This window comes from Brassica oleracea, chromosome C5, assembly GCF_000695525.1.
Source record: "Brassica oleracea var. oleracea cultivar TO1000 chromosome C5, BOL, whole genome shotgun sequence".
NCBI lineage: Eukaryota > Viridiplantae > Streptophyta > Magnoliopsida > Brassicales > Brassicaceae > Brassica > Brassica oleracea.
Window position 1 is genome coordinate 25,868,764 of NC_027752.1, and position 10,190 is coordinate 25,878,953.

Here is a 10,190-nt window from a genome sequence, read left to right on the forward strand (position 1 = left end):
TAATTTTACACATTTTTCATTATTGTTTTTTTTTGTTTATTGTTTTAAATATATTCCATTCGCTTCGAAAAATCCATGTTTAAAAGAAAATTTCAGAAAGATAGATTTTTTTACATTTTCAACGTATTATTTAACTGATAAATTGTACATTTTTAAAAAGGTATTTATTAAAAATTGATTGGTTAAAATGTTTTAGATATATTTAATTATAAAATTTATGTATTAGTAATTAACATTAATATGTTTTAATATGTATGAAATTATTAAAACTTATATCTTTTAAAAATAAAGGTTGAAAATCTTTTTGAATATTAGTTCTTGCTACGTATTACTTTTAGTTCTGGTATTTATATAAATTTCTTGTTATTTATTTTAATTTTGTTTGATGAAATAGGAAAAAGATAATATCATAAATTTGTGTTCGTATATTTTTATTCTATGCTGTTTATTTATTTTAGAAATTTATATTTCTATTATTTTACGTATTTTGGGTTAGAAATATATATTTCATCAAATTTAGTTGTTTTATATATTTTAGATTTCTGATTCTTTTCTTGAATACATTTTTGATTAATTTATTAATATTTAGTTGTGGTTTTCAAGGCGGTAACCATAAGTACAAAGTAAATAAAAAATATCTTAACCTATCATAAAATGTTGTAGTTTTTTTGGTGAAATTTTAAAGGTTGTAGATTATTTCAACCTTTTCTAATAGAAAGCTGATCATGTTTATCAAAATATTCCTATTTCCACTTACAAAGAAATCGTTAGCCAAGCCCTGAATTTTACAACTGTCACGTCTCACCACGCTTGCATTACGGTATAATGAAAATAACTTTTGGTGCCAAAATGTTTCAAGCCAAAACAAAAAAACAGAACAACCGCCCAAAACTTAAACACAGAGATGGTGACGATTTGTTAATGGCTCCGTAGAGTTTTTTTTTTATTTCTTATACTATAAACAAATATTTTTTGATTCACGTCTATAACTTGCCCGTGAATCTTTTAAATTTTACAATTATAACACAATTTTAATCTCCAAATATTCTTCAGCTAAAGAGTTATTTGTTACAGAGAAACAAAAGCCAGTTTCTTAAATCATCAACATCAATAACCTTACTCATCTCTAACTTAACTTAACCACTTCTCGGGTCCATTACTACTTACCAGCGACTTTGTCGGAATTAAAGAATCTCAAGGCCCTTAATATTTCTAACAATGAACTCAACGGAAGCATCCCAAGCCTCTCTTGGAAGTCTGACTGGACTTAAGAGTTTTGAAACTGGGAAACAACTCATTCTCAGGCAATTCCCCATGTTGATTTTCCAGACCTGATGCATCGACTTGTCTGCTCATCGGCACAATACCAGAATTTCTTCAAAGATACCAAAGAACCCAATGAGCCTTGTCATAATACTCGAGACAAATTTCTCCTCAAACTGTATTGACAATTGACGGCGCCTTTGTGATCCATCCTTGAGACAACTTTATCCTCATATTTCTGACGATAAAGACACGAATTCAGAATCCATAGTATTGTCAATTCATCTATATTATAACCACCTGAAGAAGAGTTTGAAGTGTTCAGCTTATCAGAACATATACTCATTATTAAACTCTTCAACCAAAAAAAAATGAATGTTGAACATAATATGAATTCACTCACCGTTTTATTTTCGCATCAAAGACTTCACACAGAATTGGAAGCAAGAATCTGCAGTTCAATAAGCCAAACATTCACTTTACTAAAAACGAATGATGAAGGAAACATATAGGACCAAATACCAGATGTACCTTACCTTTGACTGGTTTCACATGTCTACATCATCATCTGGAGCATTTCCTTAGAAGACACAAATTTTCAAGGGAGAGTCGAGATTTTGTGTGCTTTCCAGAACAAAAGGACACGACTTGGGTTCATCAGACACATCCATGGAGGAAACAATATCATTTATTCGATCTACCACATCGTCGATCAGACTACCACAAACCGAGAAATCTGATTTCATCATCTTGTTCACTGTATCCGTCAATAGCTTGCCCCGTAATTAGAAATCGCATCGAGCTCACTGACTGAAACGAAATTCAAAGAATAAGATATTCTTGATTGAAGCAGAACATAACCCACAGAGAAGAGATAAGCAATATTTGTAGATATTTTAAATAATAACATTCAAACATAAATCATCAACACAAATCCCTTTCAATCGTGGGGCATGTAAAGATGAAGATGAATCCCTTTCATACATAATTGTGGAAGTGAAAGTTTTAAGAGATTTATAACAGATAATATGAGAGGAAATAGCCATTAAAACCATTAGTGAACAAATTAATTAATGATACAAATCTGCAACGTTGATGAGGGTGATGCTGTGGGAAGAAGACTTAACCTTTTTATAGGTGAGGTTTATCATGGATGGTGTGGGTCCAAGGAGTAAAGATGGCTGTTGATGGCGATGAACCACTTAATTCCATAACGTATTATAGGCTATGAGTCGGAGATAGTAAGGAAACCGACACAGAGATCTACACAAATATTTGACACAGACAATATCTCAGAACTCCATTGGAGTTTGACCTAATCGGATCTTGAAGAAACGAAAAACGCTACGGTCTGTCGAAAAAGATGACTGTACCGAAGAAGACGAATGTAAACAACGGGTAACCATTGACCTTCTTTGGTAAGCACAATAATTTGTACCCAAAAATTAATGAAGTTTGTAGTCCGTCAAGGCCCATCAACAATACGTGAAAAGTGAAAGGAAATTAATATATTTGAAACGCAGTGTATTGTGGCAAGGGACACATGTCAACTCGTGAGGATTCGATTTAATGACGTGGCGCTGACGTGTCTCAACCAGGAGGGAAAAAACACTACTTTATATATATAGATAGACTAGGGTAGGCCCGCCCTACGAGCGGGATTTGATGGATCAAGTTTTAGAATATATAATTCTGTGTCGATTTCTTTTTATTACACTATAAAATAAATAAATTAATCGGATTTGGTCAAAAGAAAATGGAATCCTGATTTCTAATACTATTGTATCCTAATTTTGTGAGGGTATATAAAATAATGGGTAATGATGTTTTTATTTTTGGGGAAATCTTTGTCAAACTTGTAGTTGTTTCGTAGAATGTTACATACTGATAATATTAACAATGGTGATTGTTTTTTTGGCATTTTTTGTGTGATATTTCTTTGGTTATATTTGTTTTATATATTATGTAATTGATCGCACTATTTCTTTTATTAATAAAAATAAATGAAGAAATAAGAAAAAAAAGAAAAATCAACAAAGGCGATGAATGTATTATTTAAAATGGATAAATTAAGTACAATTTATTGTTCTTAAAAATGAGAAACATTTCTACTAAAATATTGTGTCTCGACATGTATGGCATCTTATGTTCATTCGGATCCAATCAATTATGCGTTGATGATGATAGATATGGTTGCATTGCAATGAATTTATAACTTTGCCTTTTACAATCTGCTCAATGCATATAGTGTAAGGTTCATCTTCCTCCACCGGTGAGGGTGCTCTTCTTTCGGTATGCAGGTTTGTTGAAGCTACGTGAATTGCTTGGGGATTGAAATATGTTATATATAGTAGTAATAGATGTGTACCCTTGTAATTATGCATTATGGATTATTTTATGTATTTCAATAATTTTGTAATTATATTTGTTATATCTTGTTAGTTTTTTTTTTTACAATTTTCTGATGTATTAATCTTTGGTTGTGGTTTAATCATTTCCAATATTAATTTTTCAAAGCTCAAGTTTTGTGACTAAAAAATGAAAAGGTTATGTCAGACTCACTCCTTATTTTATTTTAGTTAACCTGTAATGGAGTTATGTATTTATACAAATTTTCACTAAATCCATCATATTCGCCCTTTTTATTTTCTTTTGCAAGTCTGGGTTCGGTGCAACAAAACAAAATTCGATTACTTGCAAGTCAAGCTTGTTGTTACTGCCATCAAGTCACTTATACTTATTTCTCGACCATGGTTGATAAAGGATTTGGACTTATAATGATGATAATTGACTTTCATCACATTTACATGAAGCTACATATGTAATTTGTAAAACATTTGTTATTTGACTTTTTCTTCTTCTTACTGATATGACCATCTTTTTATCTGGGACATTTGAGAACGGCCACTTTATTACAAACTTGATTAACAACAATAGATTCCATGAATAAATTTACGATAATAAGTGGAAACTAAGAAGCCTTGGAATGCATGATGGACCGGTTTTTGTAAAATATATAATTTTGTGTAAATTTTCTTTATGTTAAGTTGGGGGTCGAGTGTTTGGATTGTCGTTGGTGATTCGGTACCGGATGAGGCATTGGTTGAATGGGTCACAGCTAAAGCTTGGAATGCTTGAGTGGTCTCTCTGGCTTCTTCAGCTAATATGACAGAAGCATGATTTGTGGACGCCATGTTTTTTTTTTCTCTTTTGAGATATTGTAAAGACGTAGTTGCTTCGTATGCTTGACTGTGAATACTTTTATATTGTTTTGTGTCTGTGGTGCTATGTTTAATTATTCAAACGGAGATTTATGTTTTTACTGCAGTTAATTGAAGATTTCAATATTCTTGCTAATAATTGACAGCTTGAATTTTAGCCGTAATTATAGTATGGGAACAATATTATTTTGAGTATATGGTTTGAGGCGTAGTTGATGTTTTTGTCCGGGATTAATCTTGATACGTACCTTCGTTTGTTGATATGGAAATGATATTGAGTAAGATAATCTTGGCCTATAGGGCCATTTATTTATAGTAAATATATTTTAACAAATTTAAGGCCAACAGTTAAGGCTTTAGTTATTTTGTATTTCAATTAGTCCAACAACATAATTTGAGTAATTGTTATCTAATATCGTGTGAATGAATGCTTCACTTGAGGTCGGACTTGTATATTATTATATAAGTGAGTGGTTAGATGCACGTTGGTAAATTATTCTTTTTATAAGTTTTGATAGTGTTAAGTATTAAATAGTAGTGTTTATTCTTGGGGGATTCTATTTGTTTATGAGTTTTTTAGTAAGCTGTAAGCATATGGTAGTAAATTTTATGTTCTGGATATACTGGACCATTGAAACATAATATATGTGGGCCACGGACTCCAAATTGAAGCCATCAAGCTTACAAACTGAGTATTTGATTTGATGCGGAGTACACTCGATTACGATATCCTTGTCGAAGCTAAGAATTCTTCAGGAACACATTGGCTGCTTTCCCTGCAATGAAAGTGATAAAGTCAGTATTAGAAATAAGAGCGAACCTGAGATATCACACCATCTAAACCTACTTAATGCTAGTCTTTGCGTCTCGAAGGCCCTTGAAGATCTCCTTCTAGACAATATTGGTTACTCCATCCGCACAGTCTGAATCAGAGGTATCGTCTAATATCCAAAGCCCCTCCGGTGTTGTTACTCGTGATAGCGCCACATACAACCGGCCGTGATTGACGACGGTCCTAGGAAGATATAAAGCAACTTGATTCAAACTTTGTCCTTGACTTTTATTGATTGTCATCGCATAGCATGAAAAGGATGCATGGTGTCAAGAGGGGAGAGCTGTATCCGAGGGACCAATATTCGTTCACCTGCATCTTTCCCTGTCATGATCTCAGCCTCGACTATCCTGTCACCTAGTCGAGTAACTATCATCCTTATCTGTCTTGGTTTTGCTGATCGTACGAGCATTCGGGCTTGTCGAGATAATCGTGAAGCATTTTCTGTATGTAGATTACAACCATAAGTTTGAGAATGCTAAGTTTTGTAATTCGTATAATGTAACGACACATTAACGGTCCAGAAAATTTTAGCCCATTAAAGCCCAAGCAATTTCCGAAGGCCCAAAAAGTTTGTCTATAAAAACCCACCATCCAACTTTGTTTTTTCCTCCCGCAAGAAAAATCAGAAGTTTTAGAAAAGAAAAGTAGAGAGAGTTCAAGAATGGAAGTGAAGAATCTATGCATGGACTGAGCCACCGCCGGAGCTCGCCACGACCACAGCACACAGACGTCGCCAGCCTTGTCACCACCGTTCACGGCCGTACTAACCACCGGAAATCGCAATGAGTTTGAGTTAAGTTTCTTCCGTTTAGTAAATCGGCCATAACTTCTTAACCGTTGAGAAACTCGTGCATGCAAGGCCATCATCGTGTTCCCCTCGTCGAGACGAAGCCGTAGCCGCCGACCACGCCTCAATCGGAGTCCGGAAGAAGCCGCATGCGCACCGGGAAGTTGTGTCATCCGCGCGCGTGCATTACACGCGCCACAACCGGAAATCGTGTTCCGCCGTCCGTCGCCGCTGTCGTCCACCGCCGGTAAGCCGCCGTCTTTCCCCTCCGGCCGGTGACTCGGCCAACTCGGTCGAGTCGACTCAGTGAGTCAATTCGGTGACTCGGTCAACCGGTTGGTTTGACTGGTTTAATCGGTTCAAATCAATTGCGTTTCGGTTAGAGTAAACCGGTCGGTTAGGTCAAATTGATTTCTGGTCAAAGGTTGACCGGGTTGACTTTTCCATAAACCTTGACCAGACCCGTTTTTAACCGTACAAAAGGCGTTCTGACTCAAATTTTCGCTCTGGTTTCAGATTTGGAGTCTATTTGAGCATATGGAGTTCATAGATACCACTTCTCTTCATTGCTAAGGTGAGGGCTACTCCGTTAAATCTCGATCTAGTTTAGTACTACAGTTATAGAAAGTTTAGTTTCGAAACATGATCCGTCTCTGTGAATCGAGTCTGTTTGCGAGTCTTGCTTGATCATTATTGTTATTGATTGTTAAACCGGATTTAGGATAATAGAGGATTCAACGGTTGTGTGAAATGATTGATGTTAAAGATTGTTATATATATATATGTGTATATATATAGTTATATAGTAGGGACTATGTGACGAGTGCGGGGGTTCAGAGATGTCTGAGCTATCGACACAGCGGTTTGATGTTGTGCGGGGGCCCATAGACGTCTGAGCTAGCGACGCAGCGGGTGTGGTGCGGGGGCACAGTGAGGCACCAGCGACGCAGCGGGTGGTTGTGCGGGGGTACAGAGACAGACTGTACTAGCGAAGCAACAGTTATGTATATCCTTATGAGGAAATGCGTGGTGCAGAGAGTAGCTATGTACTATAAGCGCATGGGTTATAACTGAATAATGCTCTAGGCATATATTGATTGTTCTGTGTGGTGTAGGCACCGTGTTTGTTTCATGCTAGAGCTAGGCCTACATAGTTGTAGTGCTATGAACTAAGTCAGTGGTTTGCGGTTTAGCATCTCATACCTCGCTGGGCAACTCCCATGTTGCTCACCCCTCCTTCTTTCCCCCTTTTCAGGTGAGACCGACGAGCAGGAGTGATTATCGGGCCGGTGCTATTGGGCTTTTGGGCTACTATCGTTTTTATCGTTATCAGGCTTTTAGGCCTTTGGACTTTTATCGTTATGTTATTTCATATTTCAGACTTATGTCGTTATCTATATTTCGGATGTTATTTTATGTTATGGATTAGCATGGATGTGGACTTTTAAGTATTTATAAATGGAGATTTCAGATATTATTATTCATCGTATTATTTTTATTATTATGTAAATCGGGGTGTCACGTATAAGCTGTACATACCTGAGTTAGGGACGTTGGCGTCGTTAGGTGCGTTTGATGACTCAGTACTTGGTTGCAGACGACTACAGGAGCCTTCACTGGCTTGGTAGGCGTCAGTTTTAGATAATCCTGTGGGTTTTTTCTTGACCATCACTAGTATTTTTTCCCTCAACGTTTCTCTGTCTTAGGTTCTTTGTAACTTAAGGTTTCGTGAAAACAGAGAAGGAAATGAAAGTGACTGCAATGGATTTTTTAGCTATATTTATTTACTGTCAGGGTTGATTATGAGGAATTTAAATGTGGTTACATCCTGCTTGTTAGGAATGTGAAAAGATACTGTTGAGAAGAAATGCCCCTGTCTCTCCCGCTGCTGATGTAGTTCACATCCACATCCGATGATAAGATCTATATTTCTGTACAATGCTACGATATGTATTTTAAGTTTTTAACTATTAATCCATTAGGATGCATTTTATATATAAATGTTAGTTTGCCATTCAAACAGGTGACTGTCCAAATCGTTGATATAGTCTTCTATTGTTCGGTTAATTCTTTTTGGTTTGATTTGATAATGATATTAGTAGATCAAATAAAACAATTATTTGAATTTAAATGTTGATTCGCCATATTAATATCTGATGTTTGGGTACAAACACATGGGCAGTTTGTATAAGATTATATAGTGAAGTATACGTACAACCTTTTGTTATGATATATTATATGTTAAGTAAAATGATATGAAACGTAGACATATCGAAATTAATTGTCAGAACTGTTGGTCTTTGTTTTTTTATTGTAGCGAAGAGTTACACATCAAAAATGAATACTCAAGTAATATTAATAGAATAATATTCCATTTTAAGCAGTATTTCAGTGATCCAAATATGAATAAAGATCTTAAATACAGAACAACGGAAAAACCTGATAGATTTAATAAAGCTTGTCTGTAACCAAATATAAAATAACGAAGATTCAATGATTAAGTTGTCAACAAAACAGGGATAAAAAAAACATGCGTAAGCATTACTGAAACCGGAAAATACTGCATAACTTCAAGTTTCCAATCCTCTCCACCTATGCCTTACGTGCCTTCTTCTTAATTCCCGAGGATCCTTGCACCTGACTGCTACCACCAGTCTCCACCTTAGCACGAACCGAGATGGCACCACTGTTGTCGTCTCCATTGTCATCATCACCTCCCTATTCAGATCAAAATAACTTATTAATATCTGCATACCATGAAGCTAACTGACCGTAATTTAGTACATGGAACTTACATTGTCAACAAACTGAGGGAGCGGCATACGGTCACCCGTCACCTTCACTAAGGATGCGGGAGATCGTAAAAGTTTGATGGTTTGCAGTGAGGTTGTATGCACTGACCTTGACATTGAACTTGTAGGTTTTACCTTCCATGTCTGCAACAAATGGAGGTGCCTGAGTGTCCTCTGGGTTCACACCATCACCAGCTTGAGGAAGCAACCGTTGAATGCAATCTCATGAGTAAAATTTCAAGACAAAGATGCATGACAGGCAGAGTAAGAACATACCAAAAGATGGCCAGCTTCATAGGCTCTCCTCATATTATGCAGTTTTGTCATAACCCCATCAAAACAAACAAAGAGGCCTTCAGCAGTTTCATCTGCAATGGAGATTGGACATCTCCACCCGATACCTAGCAGGCAGTTAACACATATCAAAACTCAAAGTTGACTATGTGTGTGGACACAAACGCCAATGAAAGTAAATCCCCTAGCAGGCAGTTAACACATATCAAAACTCAAAGTTGACTATGTGTGTGGACACAAACGCCAATGAAAGTAAATACGGTGTGAACAAATGGAACATACATCAGTCTTCAGAACACCAACAGCATTAGTATTATTACAATCCAGACATGTGAAAGCCGAGACAGTGCGTTGGAGCTTCTTGGTGCTGTTGGAGCAAGAAACGTAGCACCATCCCTTGTCCAGCTTGATACCAGTGACCTTCTCGGTGCAGATGAAATCAATCTCTACATTCGTAAATCAGCAGCATCAAACTTTAACTTTAACTAGAAAATAACCCGCGCTCCGTCGCGGGATGTTTTGGATCTTTCAATTGTTTACAAAAATATATTATATTTTTACAACAAAATTTATACATCAGTAAAACCTAAGATCTACAAACTAAATTCTTACAACAAAATTTATGCATTTACAACCCAACTAATCAGACCCAAAATATTCATTTATCTTACTTATATAAGTTAATTTATAAGACTATATATTTTATTCACTTAAAATAATGGGGTTTTTGCCAAAACTAACCCACAATTTGATTTTAACCCCAAACCTATACCCAAACTTGAATCAAATGCAGAACTAACCTAAAAGCCTAGTGAAATTACAGCTCAGCCTCTTGTAAACAAACAAAAAAACAGAAGTCATTTTTACGAATATAGCCCCAGTAAATCGTCTGAGTCGTCTGAGATGTTGGAAGTCGTCTAGACGACTGAAATTTAAGTCGTCTGGTACCAGTTTATTTTAAAAATAATTTATAAATCTTGTAAAAAAATATTTTGATG

At 35.8% G+C, this 10,190-nt stretch overlaps 1 long non-coding RNA gene across 1 annotated transcript; it reads right to left on the reverse strand.

The window, feature by feature from the left end:
• Positions 1 to 957: 957 nt before the first annotated feature.
• LOC106293029 lies at positions 958 to 2,670 on the reverse strand. The gene is made up of 4 exons (XR_001260329.1): positions 2,391 to 2,670; positions 1,800 to 2,073; positions 1,667 to 1,714; positions 958 to 1,563 (listed from the first exon to the last, which is right to left on the reverse strand). It is a non-coding gene; the product is annotated as an uncharacterized LOC106293029 (long non-coding RNA).
• Between the last annotated feature and the right edge of the window lie 7,520 nt (positions 2,671 to 10,190).